Here is a 26,060-nt window from a genome sequence, read left to right on the forward strand (position 1 = left end):
GTAGTTCATTTTTAAAAAGAAGTAAATAACTAGGATTTTCCAGGTGGAATTTTGGGCATGATTTATATCTGGAGGGCTGCTGACAAATACATATGCATATTTTTAATTATTATCCTCATTTTAAAATCAGATTGGTTCATTAAATTATGGAAAATAGCTCAGGAAAGACAGGCAGTGCTTTAAGCCCTCTGCATCAGGAAAACGGTTCAGGAAAGTCAGGCAGGGCTGTAAGTCCTCTGCTTCAGTTCCCTAACTTTTTACAATACACAGGATCCAGACAGATAGGACGCTTGGTATCTTATATTTTCTTCAAATACTCTGTATTTAAAGTACTACTCCAGCGGTTTCTGACAACTGCTTAGGGCAATTTTGCTTAGCCTAGCGGAATGTCCTGGAAACTACTGGCAATGATTTAGCTCCCAAAATTGGAACACATTTAGCAGAGACAGAAAGCCTATGAACAAATAATGGACAAATGCCAGAGTAAATAAATGTGGTTCATGAGCTGTGGTCAGAAATGTCTCTCTTTCAGTATGCAGTGCAAATCTTTTGCCAACATTTACCATAAAGTTATTACACAAAGCAGTTTTTCCTCTCAGTAAGACAAACTCAATGAAAGACTGCTTCTAGTCTAGCAGCCTACCATTAAGGCTGCGATAGCCTGTCATGCCACGAGGAAACCTGTGTGCAGTTGGTTCATTTCAAGCTGCACTTTTGATTTTGTTAGTCGGGCTTCTGAGCAAAAAAAAGAGAGCGAGCAAGAGAGAGCCTCCTCACGGTTCAACACTTCTTCAGGAGACCATGGTGAACCACAGTGCAAATTCTAGCCATCTTGTCTCCCAAGCCCACCTCTTGGCCTGGCTCCACGAGTCCTTTGAAAGCACTTTCTGAGGCTGTCATTATGGAGAGAGGCACTGCAGGCATCACCACCACCCAGCAGCATCACCTTCCTTTTCAAATGCCATGTCAGTGGCTCCAAGAGAGGAAAGGGCAGGCGTAAATCTGTGGCAAGCTATTGTTGATGCTTCCTCCTGAAGCTCCTTCACCGTGTGATGCAGGATGAGTTCAAGTATTTCCATTATGAAGTCCACAGTTTTCTGGTGGTTGCAAGCCATGGGTCTGAGTGTATGGGACCTCTGCTGTCCTCTGCTTCTTTGGAGGAACTGACTGATGTCATCTTCACAATTCTGCAAAAGAAACCAAAGAATTTGCAGAGCCTCTCTGTACCCTTAGGAATCTTGACTCCAAAGCTAAACAGCCAGAGATGGCTGGGTTTGGCTGTTCTCCAACTGAAAATGCCCTTCCCAGCTACCAACCTCCCATACAAGAACAGAAGGAAAAGTTTGGTGGAAGGGCTTGGTCACACTTGGGCAGTTTGGGGTCGAACCAACACCAGGGTGAAATAGATGAAGGAACCAAAACTACTTTTTTGCTCTGCATAGTTTTCCTTGCACTAATAGCTGAAAATGCAGAAACAGAGACTAAATTAGCCTCTGTGTGTTGCCTATCAGTGTTAAGGCTCAGTTGAGTGTATTGGTCCAGGCACACAGAGCAACTGTCAGCTCCATTCCTTGGCAGGTGAATGAGAAAGCATCTGGTTGAAGAAGTGAAATCTGAATTTTTGTTTCAAATCTTGCCCCACCCCCCTTTCACACATGCAGATGTAGAACCACACACTGCACCCCAATATTTAGAGAAGCACGTGAGTTAAAGCAGAAGAGGAATCATAATTGAAATAGTTAATGGAAATCTTATAATTTGTAACTTTATGTAATCCTTAATAAATGCCGTTCTAGCAGTTTTCTGTATTTTCACCACTGACAGGATCCAGGCAAACAAAGCTAAATGATTTCTGTAATGCCAGCCAGAAGCTGAACTGAAGATAAAGGGATAGAAACTGTCCTGCTTTTCAAATTTGGAATATTTCTGTATATAAAAATATCTAAGCCCACTCAAGTATTCTCTAACAGGGACAGAATGAATTTGCTCTACTATAACCCCATTCCTTTAATGAACATGCATCATTCTGTGCTGTGCCCGGCAGATGTAATAATAGCAATGTCTGGCGAGCTTCTGCAAGGAGCCCTGCAATGAAAGCACCTTCCCCTCCCGCCAAGTTAAAAGAGAACAGGCTGACATGTATTGGAAATGCACGGGCAATATAATGATAGCAAATTGCTTTGAAAAGAAAAAGGTTCCACGGCGCATATGTCATTTCAATCCCCCGCTCTGAGGCAGTGCTTCAGCTCCATCCTCTGTGCCTCCCTCCAGATCTACCCTCTCCCTCACCCCTGCCTTTGGGGAGAGCACTCCCTGCACTGTAGATCAAAAGCAGCATCTTCACTACAAAGGAGAAGAGAGTTCGCGTGTCTGTACTGCTCCCCCAACTCAGAAAGGGGCAGCTTTGCTACCCCCTTCATCACTCTTCTAAGAGCACACTGGAAAAATTCATTCCTTTTGGTCCCTCCTGATGAATTCCTCTGACTGGGACATTCCTGCTAGTGCCTGTTTCCCAGTTCAGCCCCGTCCGGGCTGTGCCATGAGGCTTTTGTCACAACAATGGTTCTTCTGAGATGATGACAGAACATCATCTAACACCCAGGAAAATGGGGCTTAGCCATTATTTCTAGAATATATTTAAGCCCTTTGGGAGGTTGCTATTGAAAAGGCCAGGGATGCTGATTATAATTTTTTATTCTGATGTCTAGCAAATATAAAGATTGTCTGCTATGCTTAGGAGGAGCTTAGTTTTCAATACGCTGAAGGGGCTGCCACCGTGGGTCCGGAGCTGTCAGGCATGAAGGGAGATCATGTTATCTCCTCATTTATCCCTCTGGACACTTTTCTCATCCACCCTCTACTTCCTTGACCCCTGGGTTGTGTTTGTGCAATTCCAAATGCATTTTACAAAGTGCTGTTTTCATTTCTGCTCAAAACTTCTCGGTTTTTTCAGCTGTGTGAAAAAAATCCCAATTGCGAAATGGTGTAAATCACACTCATCCACCTTTCTGATGTGCAATGCGGTCAGAGTATCTGGACATCGTCAGGGCATTGTAGTGCATATCCCAGGGTGACTTTGTTATAAGAAAAGAGTTTAATTTTTTCCTCTTTTGTAACCTTGTGAAATTTCCACATTAAAAAGCAATCACATCTTTCAAACCAGCAATGATTGTGTTTGGCATCATGGCTGCAAACCCCCAGTGTGCAGGGCTGAGCTTGTTTTCACTAAAATGAAATCAGCTTTCAAAATAAATGATCTGCAACAACATTATATTCCCCAAATCTTATAATCCTATTAACATAGTTGATTTTTTTTCCTTTTTTTCCCTTCTTTTTTTTTCCTCATTGCCACCAAACTGACAAGAATGGCCCTGTTTCAAGGGATAGAAACAGAAAGTCAGTTGAGGATGTAGCCAAGACATGCACTGCAAGCTTAGGACCGGCCCTGCCAGAGCCTGTGGTTAGAAGCTCTTAACAACTATTGTAAGCCCTTAAATACAATCATCTGTATTTCACCTCCACCTAATGTACTTCATGTGTAGCATGTTTATCTGTTCGCACAGTCTTTCAAGAGACTCAACAAACAGCCCTGTTTGCAGAAGCGAGAGGGGAATGGGTTGCCTCGACTCTCCCAATGAATGAGGCTTCTATCAAAAATGATATGGCGGTGCCAATGTGGTGAAGGGAAATGTCTCCAAATTAGCCTGGGCAAAAATCTCTTTGCCAGAAGTGGAAATTACGTGGTAATATCAAAAGGCAACTTTACTTATATATAATTCCAGGTTTCTCTGCAAGTATTTTTTTTGGAAGAAAGTCAGGGGGACTCAATCTTGTGCAGCTTTTGCTAGTCTTCCCCTCCATGCCCTTCCTATGGAGGCGTCCAAGGCCCCCACCTCTTGCAGGCACAGTGCACCTTGGAGTCACCTTACTTTCTTAAACTCTGACTGAAAAGGTGCAATAATTGGCCCAGGAGGGAGAAACACTCATGATCACGGCAAAAATTTTTTCTTTTCCTTTTGGAGGCAGGAGGAAACAGCCAGAAAGTGTTGAGACCATACAGAAGGAGCATGGGAGGCTCACTATCCCACTCCAATGCTTCTGTGATGATGTCTCCTGGGGGGCTGCACCTGCTGAAAAACTGGGTGTGCCCTGCAAACCCCACATTTATGAGGGGTCACAGCTTCCAGGGGCATGGTGTGCCAGCAGCCTCTGTAGGCTGCCAAGCGTTGATGTGCAGCATTTGCAACGAAAATGTGTCAGGCTCTTCCAGCTGCACTTTGGGTGCCCAGCAAAGCCTAGAGAGCAACCTGAGGTGTGCATGCAAGCATGCATGGGACCCCCAGACACCTTTTGCTGCAGTAAAACACTGACTGGGGAATGTAAACATGACCTTTATTTTTTTACATTTTCCTTTTATTAGTTCAGCAGGACAACAGTGGTCTCCTAACGCTGGCAGGGCCCTGCAGCTGCAGGAGAGTGGGTCTCGGCACAGTAGCCTCCAGTCAGAAGCTGCGGTTGCGATTTCAGCTGCCGCCGGCCCGAGCACTGCTGCTCCCTCCCTTGTTTACTAAATGGCTTTGTGACAGCTTTATGTGAAATTTAAAACTGTAAAGTAAAAACATTAGATTATAAAGTCAGGAGGCACAGTCCTCTCTCTTAAAACGTTACACCTGCTTCTCATCTCCTTGCCTCTTGCTAATGCTGCCAGCTGAAAAGTATTTTTGACAAACTGTGATTAATAAATCACATCAGGTCAAATCTGCTGCCACTGAAAGCCAGGAGAGCTGTGCTGCTGATGATGTTGGGAGACCTTCAATCAGGATTGCAGACCTAGTTTTTCAAAAACCAGTGCTGAAATCCCTAGAGTAATAAAGTTGGTTTAAAAATCAGGAGATTTTTAGGTCTAGGAAACAGGGACTTTATTTTATCTGACTTCTGATTTTTAAACCTCTAGAAGATTATATGGCTGAATTTTGCTGTGTAACCAAGAAGATTTGAGGCTTCAAAAAGTAAACAAAGGAAAGCTGATACTCTGCCAGATCACTTCTGCCAGGAGCTGGGATTTCTGTTGGGCAAAATATCTCAATATTTGCGGCAAAATCTTCAGGGCTACAGCATAGGCCCACAGACCAGTCAAAACATTCACATCTAGCTGCAATTTGGAAAATGTATGAGCTCCTTAGGAACTGTGTGCAACTTCCCAGCCCTGCTGATGTAAATGGGATCTGGTATGTAAAATTGCTGCTTGGGCAAGTAACTTCAGGACCAGACTCAAAAAGTATTACAGTCTCTTCCACTATTATGGTTTTAATAACTGCATGTTCCATGTGAATGGTTGTTGGGATGTTGTTAGCCTTCCAGTAACAAATAAACATACATATTGAAGACAGAGCCAAACTGCATCTGTTCACTGCATTCATTAAATGCTCCTCAGGTGTAAGACTAGATATTGAAATTAATTACATGAATTAGGTACAGGTTTGCCTACAGCTTCTCCAGTGCACTCTGCTTAGGTATGGGTTCTTCTCTAACTTAATCTTCTATTAAAATATGAAGGTAGAATTGACAAGAATTCACAGGCATCTCCACAAATCTGCTGTGGACTTGGCTGCATTCTGTGGACTTGTTTGTGTTCCACTTACAGACCTCCTGGTGAAATCACAGCACAGATTTGTTCAGAAATTACATCTAGATAGTGCCTGTTGCGCAGTTTCTTTTGTTTTTACAAAGGAAATTATTTAAAAGGCTGTCTAGTTTAAAGTACTGACAGTGTTCTTAATTCCAGTAATACCATTGCAAACACCTAATGCTGTGTGTAAAATAGAGCAGATCCGTCCTCTGGCTTTGCCCTCATTTTCAGGGGGTTCAGACCACTTGAAATCTGAATCTGCTAAACACTGCCTCACTTCCCCAAGCACTCTCCTCATCTTAATGCTGGAGGGGGCAGAGTGAACGCAGACTGCTACGTGCAGAATTAAGTATTTGGATAAATATCTTGCTGAACTGGAATCTTTCTGGGAAGGGCTGGATGTGAGCACTGAAGTGTGATGCCGATGGAGGGGTTGTATAATCCTTTTCTTTTCAGAGCTCTTCACCATCCAAGACAAGTGTTGTAATAACAAACAAATATAGGCAGGCAATGATTTGGGAAGAAATCTGGGTGAGATTTTCACAGGAGCAAGGGAGATTGAGGTGTATGAGTCTCACTTTTTATTTGGGATTGGGTAAACTCAGATTCTTAAGCAGGTTTGATAATGCCAGTGTATATGCTAATTCCTGCCTATCAAGATTTTACCATAAACAGTGGTAGAAAAAAGTACTGGAGTAATTATGAAAAATATACTGACATTTTCCTTTTAAGAAATTTCAGCTTTTTTTTTTTTTTTTCCTGAAGAAACAGTTTTCTAAGGCAATTTACTCAGACAATAATAGAAGTGTATTTATGTAGCTGAAAAGATTAGTAACTCTCTTGAGAGAAAACAACAGATTCCATATACCCATTGGGGAACTACCTCAACTCACAGCTGCAGACCAAAAGAATAAGATCCACCAGAGCTTATGCCAAGAGGAGCCGTCCTGTGCCCCACCTCACTGGACTGTCCTTTGCTGGCAGCCCCTCTGCAAACCTTGACTGCTGTGCATATGAGCCCAGAAGTCTAACTGCTGGTGTTTGCACTGCAGAAGTGTTCAGTCAGCACAGCATAAACTTATAAAGTGCTCTCCAAACAGGCAGAGGCCTCGATGAAGTTTCCTCTCCAGTTGTTCCAAAGCCCCAGCCAAAAATCTCAGTGGGATTTCCCAGAGGAATTGCTGATCAAGCACAGCAGAGCTGCAGCCAAACACCAAGGCTGGAGGTTTGTATATTTGCTGTTTTCTTCCCCAGACTCCTGTGGCAGACCCCACTTGCTGTGAATTAGCTGAGACTGTCACTAGTCCTGCTTGGCCACTCTCACCTTAGCCTTTGCAGTATCTCCTCACTCGACTTTCCTCTGTCAGCTCTCTCATTACAGCCTTACCATCTTTCATTGTTTGAAAGGGATCCGCTAAAGGGTATTTTTTTTTAAGGCTCAGCGCCTAGAGCCACTTAATTACATGATAATCTTAGCTTTTGTTTAAAAAGAAATGCACTAAGCTCTCATGATGGTGTGGAGAAGATGGTACGTTTGAACCTCTGGGGTTTGCAGAAGGCATATAAAAATACCTAGTACGTACATATACATATATATATTTAATTTCATGGTTTGGAGGTGGAAGACTAGTGTTTTACAGTATTGCAAGATTGGCAATAGCGTACTTGGCTTCCAACAGGACTGACTTTTCTTCTCTTGGCCCTTGTTTATTTCTGCAGACTGATGTGCTTGTGGCTTGGCAAATAAGTCTCTCTGGACCATTGTAATACTTTATTGGTGCATATACAACTATTGGGACAACAGCTGTAAACCAGAAGTGAATTCTTATTTTCTTTTTGTTTCATACTTTGGCATAGTAGATATTGGTATTTTCTGAAAAGGCCACAAAAAGTCTTACATTTCCTGGTATGAAAAACATGGGTAGAGAAAACAAATACCTCCAATCACTGGCCTTTTAACCTAATGGCCCTTTCTACGATGGATGACTTTAATACCTTTTTGTGCTTGCAAGGCCACATATTTCTTTCTGAATGTTACTCTAAATGCAGGGGTCATATTAGGCCAAATATGATTGTCCTCGTCTAGATTTTATCTGCTTTCTGTGGTAGGAGAACCGGCTTCCAAGAGCTCTGTCTGGAGGGCTCACTACCTTTCTGCAGCTTTCTCAGCTTACCCGGCTGTGGTTTTCTTTTCTCCTTCTGTTTACAACACATGATATGCTTTTAGATGATGACAAAACTCAGTTTTTCATTACCAGCACATGCAAAATACCAAAGAGCATGCAAAGGTGCCAAGGAGGGAGAAAGGGAGAGACTAGTGCTGTGTGCCTCACATGGGCTTCACGCTCAAGAATGACACTGGGACTCCTTCAGAGGGTTTTACATGTCATATTTCCACCCTACATCTTTAATGAGATGGTTACCCAGGACTCTTTCCCTGTTTGGTGTTGTTTCTGGTTTTGTAGATGTCAAGCTATCAGTACAGAACAGTTTGCTGGAATACAAGGTCTTTCTTACAATTTTGTCCCATCGCATAAATCATTGCACTTCAAAGAAGCTGTTTGGTATCCAGGCACGCTGCGATGGGATTATGAAGTGTTTAAATCATCTAAAGGCCCTTACCCTGCAGTAGCCAAGACAGGTACCTGTTGTAATTTGTCATAAATATTTGAGATGAAGTCAGCAGTGGCCAAACTTCATCAGCTACAGGCATATAAACATGAAAAAACCCCAAAACAACCAAAAGTAACACTGCATAAAATGGTGGGTATCTTCTGATGAAAATATGACAGACCCAGCTGGAGAGAGGACAGCTTAGCTTAGCTAGAGATTAGATTAGAATTTCTTGCTTTGCTTTGGATGCATGTGCAGCTTTTGCTTTACCTATTAAACTGTCTTTATCTCAGACCATGAGTTTCCTCACTTCTACCCTTCTGGTGCTGTTCCCCATCCTACTGAGGGGGACAGAGTGAGCAGCTCTGTGGGGCTTAATTGCTGTTAAACCACATCACAGTCCTCTACTAGGTTGGCAGTCCTGTTCTCTACATTTCTCTTGCTGTTTATTCTTTCCTGAGCATGGAGTGCTTCAGAGACACAGCTCTGGTGGTGAGGCAGCAGTCCTGGAGAGAATGGAGGATATCCGTGAGGGTGACACTGGCCTCTAAGGGAGTTGTGATTTATGGAGACATACTCCTTTTCTACTGGAGTGCTGGGAGGAAAGCAGACCCCAGAGCTGCTGGAAGACATTCTGAGAAATCTCAGTAAGTGGTTTCTTGGCCTCAGTGTGGGCTTTTTTTTCCTCTTTAAAGGTACAATTTAACACTTTAACTATGAATTGCTTCATTCAGAAATTTCTGCCTTATGCCTCAAACATTGATGGCACTTAATAAATAAAGTGCTGCCTCTCTTCTTCTCTGCTCCCCACTTTTTTTTTCCCCCTCTGCTTTTTGACCGTTTGCTCTCAGTTCAGCTGCAGAACTCATATGCCTTTAGTCCAGGTAACCGCTGAACACCTCTCAGTCTTCCTCTGTAATAACTTTTCCCTTTTAGTTCTTAATTTTCAGTGCAAAAGTCTGTTTTATGTGGAAAGCAACAGGACAAAAGCAGGATGACTGGAAAGAAGGTAAAACTGAAAAGGCATGGGATCAGCTGTCTTGGCTTTTGTTCAGTGCTTATTTATTAAAAGCCCTCGTATTTAAAATGTAGAAGAAGCTTCTGCAGAACACACCATCTCCTGCACCAGATAACCTAAGACTGCTGAAACTGTAGTTGATAAAGCTGGTTTAAATTTTGTACGAAGTATGCTTAATTTTGAATATGTTCATTAATTTTAGATGGAACTTCTTTTCATTTAACATTTAAATGCTTGTCATTTGTTACTACTTCATTAAGAAATTAACTGAGATCTGACACTGAGTACTTAAGGTCTCTGTCCCAAAGAGCTTCTCCTCTAGATACACGAGACAGCACCAGACGGGAAAGGAAACAGAGAAATAAATAGATGCAGGAATTTGTCCTAGGACAAATGGCAGGACAGTAGCAGTGATGTGATGAGAAACTGAGTCTCTTAGCACCTAAGTCAACAGCCTTTTCACTGGGCTGCAGTAATAACAGCAGTGAGTCTAACAAGGAGGTAATTTTGGTATTCATAGCAAGATTAACCAACACACCATGTCCAGTAGAGACAACTCAGAATTCATATACACAAAGGGCACAGTTGTAACATATTCACTGAATCCTTTTAACCTTTTTCCATTTATGTCTGAATAATAACACTTAGAAATATGCAAAACTAGGGCTTAACAAGCTAGAAGATTCAGATTATGGATGTTACTGTGCTCCTTCAAGTTCATTAAATAGCATGCAAGGTAATTATCAGTCATTGAGTTTCCCCTGCTCAGAGATAAACCAAAGGGGCACAATTATGGCTGCAAAATCCAAGAGGAAAAAAGAAACAGTTTTTAAAAAATGTAGCAAAAGCACAGCACAGGTGGACTGTTCCGAAAGGATCACCAGGCCATGCAGCTCTGCAGAAGATAAGCAGGGACTCCACTGCGACATGAGTGAGTCTTAACGTCCAGAGATAAGAGAAAGCAGAATTTACCTCTTAAATGTGACAGAGGTGAAAATTACTATTTCCACACCACCCTTTTACAGGTGAGGTAGAGAAGGACAGCAGATTGCTCACTGGCCTGGATTACAGAAGAGCTGGGGTTCCTTTTCAGCTTGGACAAGTCTAGTAGCTGTATCCTCTGTCAAGACTTCGTACACTTGGTACAGCTTTCCCACATAGAGCACTCAGACTCCTGTTGGTAAGATCTGGTTTTGTTCAGGAAAACCTTGGAGCAAACCTTTGTTTTCAAACAGCTGCCATCTAACTGAATTGATTCTCTGCTAGTGGTAAGGGTTGCCTTCTGGATTAAAAGATGCACTTTAAAATAAAGCTTGGGTTATTTTTTTTTTATTGGGGGGGAGGTGGGAGGGGCACAACTAAAACTTTAGAACATTTTCAGATGACCACTGTATGAACAATACTGTAAGGAAACCAGCAGATTTTGGATGTGAAGTTTCAAAGAGCCTCTTCACAAAGGAGAGCCATCACAGTTTGCCTGTGAGGAAATTGGAGGGACAGGGCATAACCAGCTGCCCTCGAATGTGGCTCCATTTTGTATGTCTTCTTCCTTTTCTTCTGGCAGGTCACTGGTCATGCTGACAAAAGTATTCAATGTGGAGGAATCCAACAAGATTTCCAAACCATATGTCTTTCTTCTGAGCCCTTCATCTACCCAGAGCACCTGCTCAGAGCTGCCTACTCTACAGGAACAATGGTAGGGGAAAAACTCCTGCATTGGCAGAGGGTGCCCTAGATGACCCTCCAGGTCTTCTTCCCTGATGTGTTTGTTCATTCTGAAGCACACACCTGAGCATGCTGTAGCACTGCTAAAAGCTCAAGCACAGACAGAGCAATGTGGGATCCACATTAGGATGGAGCAGAGGGACAAAAATGCATCCAAAATATGGCTTTTTCTTCAGAAGGAGCTGACTCTTTTGCAAGACCCCCATGGCACATCAAAGCATTTTGTCAGAACTTCAGAGCATAAACTTATCTCCTGAGAAAATAGATGGACAGAAGGTTGCTATGGCCATCTGAGTAGTGAAAACAAACACAAGTAGGAGTAAACCAAAGAAAATTTTTCTTCTTTTGTGTCCTCTGTGTGCATGTTTGTTCTGAAACCACTTGTTCAACTGCCTATATGAATTAGAAGGTAGATATCTGATCCTGAAGCTCTGGCTTGAGGGTATGAAACCACTACTTGTACCACTTGAGACACAGGTTCCTGATGTCCCTGTCGGTAGAATTATAGCCCATTTCCAAAGATGTTGGAAACTCCTGATGAAGTTAGGCACTGCACATTTTCCGTGTGGAATTAGCTGAACTTTCTAACATTTTTCACTTTCTAACAGTGATCACTGTATGAAACATATTTAGTGTGGAAAAACTACTAGAATACTAAGAAGAAGGGATGGAGTTCAAAGACTCAGCTGGTACATACTCAGATTTCAGTGTCTAAATATGAATAGCCCTGAAATAAATGCTTAAAGCAAAATTGTAAAGCTTAGTTGAGGGCAGCTTCAAGATCCAAACCTAGAACTGCCTAGCAATTTCGTGGCTGGTCACTGTTGTGGGTTGCCCTGCCCACAGGCAAAAATCAAGAGAAAAAACAAAAAAGCAGATTTCCAACTTTGATGCCTGTGTCAGTCCTTACCAGGAAGAGCAGGCTTGTGGCTGTCACAGCACACTGGAGGTCCAAAGACCTTGGTTACCATCCTAACATTTGGACCTTGGGAACTAGCTCTCTCCTGGAGACAAACTCATTTTTCTCTTTGCAATACTTCCATACAATACTTCCCTAAACAGTAAGAATAAAATCTGTATGATACTTAGTCACATTATTAATGACTCTATATTAAAGCCATTTAGTGAAACAAAATCTCCAGTACAAACCTATATAGCCTTCTCAGTTTAAACATAACTTCCTGTATCCATACTACTTCCCTGAAGTTCGAACTCCACAGAGGAGCAAGCCAGGATGCTTCTAATGTGATAATTTTGTGTTTCTGGTGGCAAAAGGTTCCTTTTCCTTAAAGAGGAAAAAAAAAAATTTCTTAGTGTGTTGAAAACCAGCCACACAAAGACCAACATTCCCTGCTGTTTGCCTTAGGAAAAAGAGATGTACTCATAAAATGCAGATGATGAGTAGCTTTCTTGTAGTCACAAGTCAGTGTACGCAAGGCACTAACATATGTTATTTGCTAAAAACAAATACCTAAATTCAAATTAGTTCTGGCTCAAGACTACTTTTATTAGTGATTAAAACATAGCAACTTCTTCATCAGCTCTCAGATCTAATTTTAAATAGGTTCAAAGTTAATCTGAATGCCATAAGAGCTCACTTTTTTTTAAAGTTGATTTTTTCCTACATTCAAATTCTTCTATAATTAAGATTCACTGTTATTATATCCTTTATTTATGTCTATATTTTGTTACTGTTGGTGATTTAGAGGATCTACCAGGTTAGCAGTCCCATCATAATTGCTTGGTTTATGTCAAAAGTATTCATGATCCCTAAGTGCGCTGTTCAGGCCCACAGCATTTAAACTTCTAACATCAGGCAAGGATGGAGCCATTATAGCCAGTAATGCCAAGGCACAAACAAGATTAAGGTAATAAATATCAAATATCAAAGCAGCTTCAACACAGCATATATCAGTCATGGAAAGAAAGAATTTTTCTGATTCATCATCAACTCCAAAGAATAAAAAGCCTTTCTGACCACTTAAATGAAATATTCTGTTTCATCTCCAAATGAACTGTTTTATTTTGAAATTGAGATTTTAAAAAATGTTTTCAATTTTATCTCAAAGTAAGCGGAAAGGCATCTAAAAACAAAAAGAAACACCAAATCTTTATTTTTGAAAATGTTACAAGATAGGAGTTCAATTTTCAGGGAATTTCTCCTTAGCTTTTTGTATGAAAATAATTTGGTGAAGAGGGACATTCCTGGAAAACTTCAGGATTTCCTTTTTTTTATTTTGGCATTACACTGATTACCTTCTTTGAAATAAAACTCATTTTGAGATAGAATCAGTTCTGTGTTTTCCACAGATTTGGCAGCTGGTGGAAAATTATTTTCTCCATTGTCTTGAAGAACAGAAAGATGCTTCCTGAGGATGGAGTATTAGATAGAGTGTTGGTCAAGCTGAGAGAATTAAAAAAAAAAAAAAAAAGAAAAAAAAGGAAAAAGGTAATTACATAGTAAAATCACAGAATCACAATTCTATGGTTGGTTTATAGTGCTTTTCTTTTGAGACTTAAGAGAAAATCATATCTACCCCTGTTCCTCTACAGAGGCAATCCTTTCAACAGCAATGTTTCATGCCATGCATGTGTGTAGGTGTGGATGTTCTACTGGAAGGTTTAGAGGAGAAATTCTGTAGCAACCACACTGATCTTGCAGAGCAACAGGCAACAGTTGCCTTTCAGATCTGTTTCTTTCTCTTCCAGTATCAAATATTGTCTTGTAATTACTGTGACTTACTTGTATCAGAAATGCCAGTGTGAAGAAGAGTTACAGAAAAATGTTTTTATCAGCTTCTTGAATGAAAGAAATGCACCCTGTGCCATTCTATTCTTTGTCCCATTACAACTCCATCTCTTATCATCCCTCCCAAAGAGATTTGGTTTGGTGCTGGGCAGTCTGAGAACCACAGCCTTGATCTGTAATTTCTAAATGTGGGCAGAATGAATGACTAAGTACTTAAAGGTTACAAACTTGATGTTAGGGATAATATCCACGTTAGCACATTAGGGCTTAATCAGTATTCAGGTCATACTCTCCTGAGATGCGTTAGATGCCCTGTAGAGCTTACACCAGGTTGGAGCTCTGAATCTCTGGTGTTTAGGTCTTTCTCTTCCTGAGTGAATGCTAGGCTGATGTTATCAGCACTTCCTCTTCTTGTCTTGTCATCAAAAAGACATATGCACCAGCCAAGTCACTTGGCCTCATATCTGAATCCTGCACCAATACAGGAGGGTGAGCTACTGCCTGGGAGATGAACTGGCTGCCTGGGAGAAGGACACTGTTTTACCTGTGCCTTACCTGTCTTTGACAGCTTCAGCTGACCACACTGAAGCTTCTCACAGTTGTGAATTTAATCATTCAAGTCTGATTGCAGTCATGCCTGCAGCTGACTGCTTGGTTTTGCAGTAGAGCAGGAGCAGGTTTCGTGATGTCATTGTTGTTCTTTGGATTAAGCCTCAAGAAACTATTTCCAGGACTGAAGCAGCAATCTGTCATTCATGCCCATCTTCTAGATGCATAAAAAGCGAGAAGGAAGGACATGCTGAGCCTCCCCAAATCCTCATGTTGGTGTGTTCCTTTTCATCACTGAATATCAAAGTATTCAAAGTTAATCCTGCAACTATTTCTGCAGGACAAACAAGTCTGAGACAACTGAATACACAGAAAAGAACCTCTTCCCCTCGAAACAGGGAGGTGCTTTATAGCAGAAACTCTGCTATACATGTACACACACACTTCCAGTAAACCACTGAAATCAGAGAACAATGACAGGGGCTATATATATATATATTTCCCCCCCCACTCCCCTTGCCTCCTTGGAAAAATGAGTGTGGGTGGAGACAGACACTTTGGCTCCACATTCACCTAAAAGCCTTTCAAATGCCCTGCACATTGAGCAACATGGAGAGGCAGCAGTTTCTATCTTCATTTCTGAATGTTGACAGGGAGAGAGGAGAATTTTAACTGGATCAGCTTGTTTTCTGTGGTGAGGCACAGTTTGCATGGGTGTAGCAGAAGCGAGGTGGATGCATAGCTGTGAATGATGGCTGCCATGACACAGGGAAACAGACACGAACTCAGTCGTATTTTCATGTGGATGAACTTCTAGCTAATGCTCCAAATCCCAAACTGAATCCAAGCCTGAGCTGCCACATTCAAGTAGTGTGAAGTTTCAGGTCTGGCTCGCATCATTCCGTGATGCACAAGCGGTTGCCTGTGCAAATGGAAAGGTGTTGGATCTCCAAAGTTGCTTCAAGGAAGGAAAAGGATTGTTTGGCGAGATGCCAGGCAAAACCACTTCCATGTAGGCCCTGTCAGTGGGGTCTGTACCAAGATGTCCTGCCCATCTCTGGTTTTCACACCATTTCTCCACTGAAGGAAGATCTCTGTTATTTTTGTTGTTTGGACTGCACACAGTTGACCTTGTAGTGTCCTGTCTGCATGAAAAAAAGGACCAAGCCCAGGAAGTGGATCTGGTTTAGGGGAAATAGAAGAAAAACTGGCCCTGAGTGGAAAGCTGCAGCATACTGCTTGCTTCTAAGATCAATTTGCCGAGATGAAATGTTCTGGAGGCAAAGGGATTACACCAGACGTGAACCTGTCTTGCTGTGTTTTGTAAAAAATTGGGTGTGTAAAGTACAGCTGCCTTCAGGCACGTTCAGCTTGCAAAACCTGTTAATCTTGGTAGAAAATAGGATTTACTGCCCTCAAATGCACCATGAGAGCTCTGCTCCTGTACAGGGTAGTACTTGTGTTCTTAAAAATAATTTTTACCTGTATTTTAAAATGTATACAAATTAAAGAAAATGCTTTTCCTGCCTCAGAAAACACTGAAGAAAATCCTGGCCAATTTGAATACATCTGTATGCATCCATACATGCTCACTGAAATATTATTGATATTTAAGACAATTTCATTTTTCCTTCAGGACTGAGTTTCTCTGTCCATTCCAATGGCTCACAAACAGCAACAATAGCAAAAGTCCATGTATGCTCCTGCTCTGTGATCATATTAAACTTCTCTATTCCAACTGATGCCAGATACATCTGTAGACTGAAAGCAATCTTTAAGCATTAAATAACATTTCCGTCTCTCCTATGACAGTTCAGTTATTTGCATTTTTTTCACTCAGACACATCACTTAACACCTCAGATGTAAATTTTTATGTACTTCTTCTAAGTCTGAATATCTGTCAAACTCCCACAGCAAAGAGCTACTATTGCTTGGAAAACACTGTGGAAGTGGATAAAACCACAGATTATGAATATCAGTTAGGCTTTAGCTGGCTTATTCCCCAGCTCCCTGATGCTTCAGGTTTGGTTCTATGGCTCTGAGTTCATCAGATGTGCTTCTCTCAGTGACTCATAGATGCATTTGGACCCGAGAGGAGGAGGTGAAAGGGGAGAAGGGATGTTTGTGCGTGCGTGGGTGCGTGCACAGCGCAATCTGAGGCACGCAGTGCAGGTGATGAAGCAAGGCACTCAGGCTCTCCTGCCTAGTCACTGAGGAGGGAAGGCTCCCTGGCTGCAGTAGCCTGGCATAGGGGCACTGGAGGGGACATTGTCTAAATGACCAAGACAGCTGGCACTCTACATTGGTCACTAGGTGAGATGCTTAGGGTTATACGCTACAAACACCCCCACCCCAAAGAACCCTTGAAAGAGTAAAACCAGCAAGGCCAGACACCGACAGAAGGAACTTCTGGGGCCTATGCTTCTGTGGTCCTTGGAAGCCTGTGTCTTCCATGCCTTGCAATCCTCCTGGAAAGCTGCCTCTCAATATCTGCTTTGTAAAAGCTGCTGCCTCTCTCAGCACACTGACAGGAACTGGTGCCTTTGATATGCAGGGATGGAGGGTTTCTACAGACCTGACAGCACAAGGCAACTTGCTCCACCCTGAGTTACTCCATGCACTCCATCCTGAATAGGAGTAGCCCTTTCAGGAGAGGATCTGGGGCAGCAGGCTTGAAAGTCAGGTCCTCACTGGGAGAGCTGGCACACTGAACAGACAAGCCGGTGTTGCTGAAGGGCCTGGAGATGGCAGTTTCACAAACTTTTAGAAGAATTTAAGATTCTCTTTCCAAATGTCTTAGTTCACCAAGAAAGAAAACAAAGACCAGATTCTGCTCTTAGTGATGTCATCGCAAATATGGATAATAACACTGATTTCAACTAATTCTAGAGGTGATGATCTTTTATCATTAAAACTAGTGGTAAAACACCATGTGATTCAGAGGAGATGGGAAATCACCTCACCAAGACACAACTGCAATGCATTTTCAAATGCCAGTGCGTCAGACTACAGCTCTGTACTTGTCCACACTCCAGTCAGTAATTTTAATCCAAATGAGATATACTATAGTTGTAGCTAAATCTAGTGTATGCTTTATAGTGAGGTTGTGCTTTTGCAATCATTTGAATAGTGTGAAAAATAAATCAATTCACCTCATTCTCATATGCCTGTTGGCACACAGGACAATAGGACTGAAAAGGTAATTCCAAGGCCACAGATTTTAGCTCTGCTTGGTTGTGGGCACCAGTTCAAGTGCCTTGATGAAAGGAAAACATCAAAGTAGTACACAGCATTTGAGATGATAAATTCTCACCAGGGACTTGTAAAATGTTATTAATACGTCCTTGTTTCCTTTAGCCTCTAGTTCATATGACTTCTGCAAACACAGGTAGAGAACAAATCAGATCATTGATTTAGACTCAGCTTGCAGTTGACTGTGAAATGAAATGTAAACTGTACAGAGACATTTTGGGTAAATTTGTGGCATTTGAGAATAGTTAGCTTTCTGTCAATATTTCTATTTCAAAAGTATTTAAAAGATGGGTAGATGAAATCTTTTTACTTAAATTACAATTCACTGAAATAACATATCTCTGCCATCATCATGATATTAAGACTTGCATTTAAATATCTTGCATTTAAAATGATCAAATAACAATTATTCAGATGCTACCATCAATAAAGCTTCTTGAATAATCTACAGTCAGCAAAGTTGGTAACACCAGTAATAACCTACGAACCTAAGATAAAACACATGTGTAGATAAATAGCCAAGCTGTAACTTTGGCTTAGCATTACTAAGTTGCATGTTAGCAGGACATTTGATGGTGGGCAAAGATGGTAAGCAGTTGGTGATGTGTTGAGGCGTGAGCCCAGAGGACACCATTCAGGTACCCACTCATAAGAGAGCCTCCCAGGCCAGCAACTCCTGCACCACCTGTCAGACAGGCTGGGGTGCACTATCCATCCCTGCATTTGTGTGCAGAGGACTCAACATCACACACGCAGCACGTCCAGTCACCCCACACACGAGGAGTCACTGGCTCACGCTCCATGGCCTGTCTTGGGTCCTGAGCACTGTGCAAGGCTCTGCAAACAAGTGATCAGAAGTACTGCTCCAGCGTAGCCTGGCAGTGCTGGTCATACTGGGAATCAAATTACTCAATTCCCTGCTCTACTGAATCAGTGGAAGTGGATGGTAAGTGGTAAGTACATATGGAGACCTTCAACTCATTTGCATCGGGATACAAATCCACATCCCACATCAAGCCTCATAAATGAAGCTGAGCAGTGGGAAGGAGGTGTGGTGACCTCCTTGGTAATATGGAATAGCATTGCAGCACAGGCTGTAGGCTGGGGCTTGCATACATGTGATGCTATGAATGGCTCTAACATGTGACCAACATCCTTCTGAGCTAGAATACACAGGTCCTTTGCCTGTCCATGAAAAGAAGGATCAGTAATTTCTGAGGTGAAAAGACTTCTGCAAATGGAGATAAACTGTCTACATCTCCTGACAGTACCAAACAGCTGCAGATGCTTCAAAATATTTCCTCTGCTCCAGTGGCATCATCACTCCATCATCTACTTGTTCTTATATGCACACACATATATTTGCATGCAGAAAGAGAGTGGTCTCGGTGCATGACCTCCACTCCTTTTGTGCTTTCAGCTGAAAACCTTTGCCTTAAATGCAGTGACTGCTTCAAAATATGCCTCCTTCCTGAAGCAGGTAAAGGAGTAGAAAGATGCTGTGGGATGCTGTTTGCATTGGGGAGTAAAAAGATTGGAGATGGTAGGGGGAAAGGGAGGGGAACACTTTGTCCAATGAATTTCTTTTTTCCAACTTGCATACCTCTTCAGTGCTGGAGCTCAGAGGTGTTCATTAGAGAGAAAACAAAGTAATTTTCTCCCTTTCAAAAATTAGCCAGAGATGTCCTTTCTCCTATCAGTGATGTTTACATTCCAAGAAAAAAACTACAGCTGAATGTAAACCTGAAGAACCACTGGACTGACTCAGGATTATTGTGGTGGAAAATCATTGATTAAATAGATTGTGTTTCAAAGCCCAGAACTGAAAGTCTTTGAAAATTCTGGGTTGTTTTTGACTAGTCCCATCAATGATGCCAAAGGATTTCAGCACTGTTCCCATCACACTCTCTAGGGCTGAAGAAACCCTTGAATAGCCCATAGGCCATGCATAATCTCATCCTCCCACAAGACCTGCTGGGCTCACTGTGTACCCTGCCACCAGCTGTGACATGGGTCCTGTGGCTCAGATCATGCAGGGAGGTAATGGAAAACTTTGATGTAGAAAGACTAGACCAGTCCCTCTGCTCTTGGGACTTCCTTCAGTCAGCAGGAAAAGGCTGCTCTGCCTTGACTTCTCTGGCATTCCTGATGCCAGGAATCAGTCTGCTGTAGAAACACAGGATAACTGGAGTGATAGGATTTCCAGGATAACTGGAAAACCAGGTTGGTCAAGGATTCACCCAGCTGGTCAGGGCTCAGCCTCTCTTCCCATGAGAGATGAATGAACCTGTACCATGATTTGGGCAGTGTCAAAGTGCATGGGAATACAGAGCTGCACACTCTCACCAGTCTAGCCTACCATCATGGGCTCCCCATCATCAAATAAGGCATCTGGCTTTAAAATTCCCTGTCACCTTACCTCTTATCGTAGTAATGGTTATCTATCTTGAAAGTGTTTGTGTCTTTTCTCTTGGCATTCAAAAAGAAGTGTCACTCCTTGTGCAAAACAAGGTGAAGGGGATAAAATAGTGGAATGAGAAGCAGCTGGGGAAGACACTGTGTGTCCTTTCTTTGGTGAGCTCCAGACTAGGCTTTGGAGAAGAGACAGGGCTAGGAGCAATAAAAAGAGATGTTTGGAATTTCTATGATGTTTGTCCTTCTTAGTAATAAAACTTAACAAGTGTTTACAACAATTGTCCTCAGAAAGATTTACAGTTTCCACACATTTCTATTTTATTTTGTGACTGGTGGTGGGTGTTGTCAGCTTCACAATTTGCACTACTAAATAAACAGTCATAGGTCTCTCTGATAGTATCATGTTTCCATATGTTTCCACGTGTTTCCATTCCCTCACATCTCCCTGCAGCATGTGATACTACCTAAGTGTCCCAGCTGGCTGCTTACAGCTCCTCTGACCTCATCCTGGGAAAGCATCTGTAAAAAGGAGCTGGCCCTCCAGACTTTGCTCTTGAATTTTGCCATCATTACTAATGCCAGTACAACCCCAGTGACAGTAGCAGGGGCTACTGCTGGCAGTGGGAGTCTGGACTGCCACAGTGTGTCCTGGTTCATGTGAGGTGACACAAGAACAGGATGGCTGACGACCTGTTTACAGAAGCTTTCTCCCAGCACTGTGGAGGCACCTGTGGCCACAACCAGGCTGAGCTGCAGGGAAGGAAAAAAATGTAGGGTGGAGGTTCTGGGAGGCTGCTCTGCATGCTCAGGACTGGCTGGCTTCAGGAAGGAATGTCTGTGTGATGCAGGCACTAGCTGAGGTGCAAGCCCTGAAGCCTGGCCCATGGGGAAAAGATGTCCCCAAAGTGCTTGGGAAAGGAAGCCAAATGCCTGAGTATGGCCCCAGATTCTCATCTGTGCAGTCTGATGGGATATAAAATTTTTCTCTGTCAGCAGATGACCTGAGCTTGGCTTTCCTTGAGCTCTTGGGTAGTGTGAACAGTCACACACCCTGTTAGGTCCTCCACAGCAGCGAGCTGCTTTCAAACCAGAAACTTCTGCAAACCATGGCCACCCTTCTTAACATCTACCTAGACTCTGCAGTTTGTTTTATTGTCCTAGGCACTTCCTCATGCATGGAAATTGGTCCAACTTTTCTGCTTTTTTCCTTTTTAAACAGGTATCAAAGTGAGGGAGTATCTATGAGTATCTATGTTCCCCACAGCTCATCCCAGAGATTGAAATGAAATTTGAGATTTCTCCAACTTTTTACAGTCCCTGTGTTTTCTCAGTGCATGGGAATCTTGTTTTGAGAGCGATGGGTATCATGGCCCTGGCTATTTACATTCATTGCCTAGTTATTTTTATCTGTGTCTGAATTTGTGGGCTAATTACACAGGCGCACACACACAGACAGAAACCACTTTGGCCCATTCCCAGAGATAAAGTAACCTAAAGTATGCATTACCAGCAAACACTCAAAGGTTTGTTCTACCATTTATCTGATAGATCTTTAAAATAAAATGGTTTAATACGCTTTCAAATGAAAATACAGAACCACCATAACCAGGATTTCCATGCTGAAGGCAACCAAATTACAACACATCAAAGTCCTTCCTAGCATAAGTCATAGTATCTCTGGGTGCCCACCTGAAGCTTCAGAAACCACAGCCATCCTCTGCGTGGACATGGACACACCACATAGCATTTCTCACCCCAAAGTAGGTGTCAATCCACTCCCCTTGCCATGGTCCTGCCACTCTTGCCCACTGGTTACATATAAATTTTGGTGCTTTTTTGGTTCCTTCATTGGTAGAGCACCTGGGCAGTCCCAGGAGGAAAGCCTGTCCATATGGGAGACTCTTTGCATTGGGAACATGACAAGAGCTTCCCTGTCTCTAAAGGTCTGAGCCATGGAAATTGAAATGGTGAAAAATATGCCAAGAAGAAGACTGTGTGAATTTTTTGAAGTCAAAACTTAGATAAGAATAAGTCATGGTGATCAAGCCTCATAGAAACAACTAGTAATTTTGAGTGTCCAGCTCTGCAAGGGCATTTGCACCTTGGAATGAAAAGACATCAATAGTTATGCAAGTAACTCCCTTTTGGAGTGTAATGTCATATAAACATCAATATATTCACGTTTGTATGCTAGCTGTGATAGGATTAGTTATTCCAGCCGTAGACTAGCCTGTCTTGATCATAGTGCAGTAAGTGTATGCACATATAAAATATTAATATAGCAATATTTTTAACTTTCTGTGCCAAAAAGCTTGCCATTGCTCTGTTTTTGGATGCTATCTTCTTCAATTTTGAAGGGTATATCCTACATGATTTTATGCAGCATCAGCCAAAGCAGCAGGGTCCATTTTCTTGTCTGGCCTGCCCTTCCTCCAGGCCAGAGCAGGCCTGCTGTGATGGCAGCAAGGGCTCACACATCCCCCTCTGCCTGGTTTTGCCTTCAGCTTTCTTTCTACTGGAAGGAAAAAGAATCTTTGGCTCATGGAATCAAACAGCTCCTGGTTGCATCCAGCTCTCCAGCTTGTTCTGGAGAGCACCAAAATGCTCCTGGCAAGAAGAACTTCTGCTGCAAGAAGAGCACAGCAGAAGGGAGAGGTTGCTGGGAAAACATCATCCTAACTGCAATGGGTCTGGTGGTCAGGTAATCCCTTGGGAAAGGGATCTAGGATATAGTGATAAAACCATCTCCATGATGTCTATGCTGTAACACCACAAATGCAAAGCCATACTTGTGATGAATGCAAGTTCAGAGGCACCCTTGGAGGATTTGGTTGTAGGAATCTTGAGAACAGCAAAGGAAAGATTTCTCCCAAAGTTTAATTTGTAGAATATAATTTTTTAACCCATAAGACCTGATCCCCAATATTAGGAAATGTCAGGACAACTCGATCTCCTGACAGTTCTGTGACCCTTTGAAAGCATTTTTGTGGTCAGGGTTTGCTTTCACATCTAAAATTAACTTCAAAGCAACTTTTCCCCTTTTCTAAAGAACTCGGGCTTTGGGTTCATAAATAAATAAAAGAAGGCAAAGTAAAAGAGACCAGATCTTAGCACTTCCCAAAGAAAATGAGATTAAGAAGTATTTATGAGCCACGGACTCGCAGCCTTCCCTTGATCTGTGTGTGCACAAAAATGAAAAATGGCATATTTAGCCACCAAGATCTTTTTATATGGATTCTTTTAAAAGACTCTTTTAAAATGGTAAGCCCTTCTGAGAAGGCAGACCCCACCTTTTCCTTCCCAAGTCAACTTAATGTACTGTTGGCATTTAATGCACAGTGCCAGGGAATAGGGACTTATATTTTCATCTTTTTGTGATGGTGATCTGTATAAATGATGGTTATGCGTATAAGTGATACTTATTTGTATAAATTCTGTACTTCCCAGCTATGAAACCTGAGATTCAAAAAAATAATGATGGAGACACACCCAACTAGGCCCCTCCCATTTTCCCTGGCATGCAGTGATACACACAAGCACAATTGCTATCACACCATTTTGAGTCACAAAAGAATAAAAATTTTCATGTGAAGATGGCACTGATATATGCAATGTAGTTTGAGCCAGCGCACTGTGGTACCAGGATGTATAAATTACAGTGTTCAAAAATAAAAAGAAAGCAATTCTTTTTTCTTATTTGTAATACCATGGAAGTCCTTAAAAAAGCTGGCCTTTAATTCCAGTGATGAGCTAAACCTAAATAATGAACCAAACCAGGACACCATCTAAATGACAAGGCTGCTGTCCTTCAGAGGTGCTTTTGACCCTGTCAGACATATTGGAAATAATCCTGCTGCCTATTTGTTGGAGCTGCTTTCTCAGGATAGTCTGAGAAACTGTCTTGCCTCTAGACAAGAAAGTCCCCATGGACAAGATGCACATCCAAGGTAATCAAAAGAAAAGACTGGAAGGGACTTAGAAGGCCAACTCAACATATCCATGCTGTCCTTGAGACATATTTATCCAATTGGTCTATAAGATTTATATCGACAGGGTTGACTAATTCAGCCTGTTACCCACTATAACACCTTTTTCCTTTTCTGAACTGCTCCCAACCAATTTTTATCCATCTTTTGCTTGTGTTTTATTGTGGCTACCTAAGTTTAACACTTCATATGTGTTTCTATTAAATTTTATCTTTTCTTTTTTTTTTTTTTTTTAGGCCTATTTCTTCAGCTTTCCAGATCAATTTGAATTTGAGCCTGTCCTCCAATCTGACAGCAATCCCTGCAGTATCATAGAATTTGTGGTTGTAGTAAGCACACTTTCTATTTCATCACTCAGCTCACTAAAAGGGAAAAAAGCGCAGCATGTTTGAACCTGTCAGGAGTGGGGTTTGTATTTGAGAAATCTTTTGAATTTAGTCTAGAAACACTAAATGCTTCTCTGGGTATGGTACCCAGTCAATTAGGCACTTACCTTATGGTATTTTTCTGTAGGGTGCTTAAGAGAATGCAACCATGCTTTAGTCTAAATTTGCCTAAACCAGGTGCTAAAAACCAAACACCCAGTGAAGTCTGAAGTATCCTGACTTCATGCGCTGACATTTTGCTGTCCCTTCTTTAAAGGGCCCACAACGCTTACATAATGATTAATGTTATGTGAGAGTTGGTAGCTCTCAGTATGAAAAGGTGAAATCTTGATTTCTATTATGTTTAAGTGGATTTTCTTTTTTTCTGCAAAACTGTAGCCCAGAAACATTATTGAAAGGCCAGAGTAAGGTAACAAATGTTAATTTTGTGGTATGGTATGTTATATGTTGGAAGTGAAAGCCAGAAATCACAAGCTTTTCAATGTGACATATAATGATTGCTCTTAGATACTGACCTGCTTTATTTACAAGACTTTAAAAATTACATTGTGAATACTCATATGATCATAATAAAATGATTGCCTGAAGAAGTGTGAATTCCATTTAGACTTTTCAAAGAAGCACTCAGTGGGCTTTGTACTGCGTGGGCATGACCTTGGAATAGGCCTATCATTTGACTATGAAAACATGGCTTAGTTCCAGTGTTAACAACATAGCTCTGTTAAAATAACTGGTGGGTGAAACAACCCATAATTTTTGTAACATCGCTGAAAAAAGTGTTTTCCTTAAGCAGTGTTAATTGTGTACAGGACAACTTTTTTGTACAATATTAATAATATTGGTTTGATTAGCTATTTTTAACAAAAACTGTGAACAAGCATCTCTGGATGTTTCAGTGAAGGGCAAAAGCACTCAGGTCCCACATTAGCAGTGTTCTGTACTTGATTCTACTATTTCTTCATTTTGGTTTTTTTTTTTTTTTTATGTGAATCTCAACAAAGCAATTTGAGCCACATTAGTCATATATTATCAGATGGTATAAAAATATGACGCAGAGGAAAATATGACACCATGCACTCTGAATTATAACCTGAAAAAGGCACTGGTGAAATAGAAATTGTTCCTCTGACTCTCTTCTAACTCAGCCCAGTTACAGAGAAGTCTAACTCTGAATATCTCAGTAGTAATTCCTGATTGTCACCAGAGTGAATATGGCCCAGAGAATAATGTATTTGCCATCAGTTCACGCTGTCTATTACCTTTTCTTCACTTCAAAAGCTGATGTGTATGGTGAGACTGACTATCTTCCTAGGCTATATCCTCTAACTTATCACTGATGTCAATAAAAAGAAGAATGTAAAATACAACCATTACAGCTGAATTGTGAGCTACTATGACTGCATGAGGTGGAGGGCTCATGACACATATGCATGCTTTCTGCAAACACCACAGAAAGAGGTGTTTTTGTATCAACTCCAAAGGATTTGGATGAGGACAAGTGCCTTTTTCACTTTTTGGTTCAGTTAGCCTTGATACAATCCTGCTACCCGAAACCCCAACAGGAAATAATTTCAACACAGAGACAGTCTTCAGTGATTAAACTGTCATGAAACACAGATGAAGTTGGTGGGGTTGATTGGCTCTCACTGTGCCTTGACGCAGCTGTGGCTTGGATGAGCAGAACTGGTTATGAGTCAATCTGACAGAGATGGGATCATGCCAGAGGTCAGGGGAACC

General features: G+C 41.8%; 1 long non-coding RNA gene across 2 annotated transcripts in view; it reads left to right on the plus strand.

Annotated features, from left to right (window-relative positions):
• The window catches only part of LOC126646347 (uncharacterized), a 73,945-nt gene extending 48,595 nt beyond the window's left edge, over window positions 1–25,350 (plus strand). Inside the window, exons 2-4 of one of the 2 annotated variants that reach the window (XR_007630279.1) lie at window positions 10,286–10,440; window positions 10,825–10,956; window positions 24,174–25,350. This is a non-coding gene — a long non-coding RNA (uncharacterized LOC126646347). Of the gene's footprint in view, window positions 1–6,747; window positions 10,441–10,824; window positions 10,957–24,173 lie in introns of those variants that run through there. The other variant, XR_007630278.1, reaches the window with a different exon arrangement.
• Window positions 25,351–26,060: the final 710 nt, after the last annotated feature.

Source organism: Myiozetetes cayanensis, unplaced genomic scaffold (genome assembly GCF_022539395.1).
Source record: "Myiozetetes cayanensis isolate MyiCay16 unplaced genomic scaffold, myiCay2020 scf1, whole genome shotgun sequence".
NCBI classification, from domain to species: domain Eukaryota; kingdom Metazoa; phylum Chordata; class Aves; order Passeriformes; family Tyrannidae; genus Myiozetetes; species Myiozetetes cayanensis.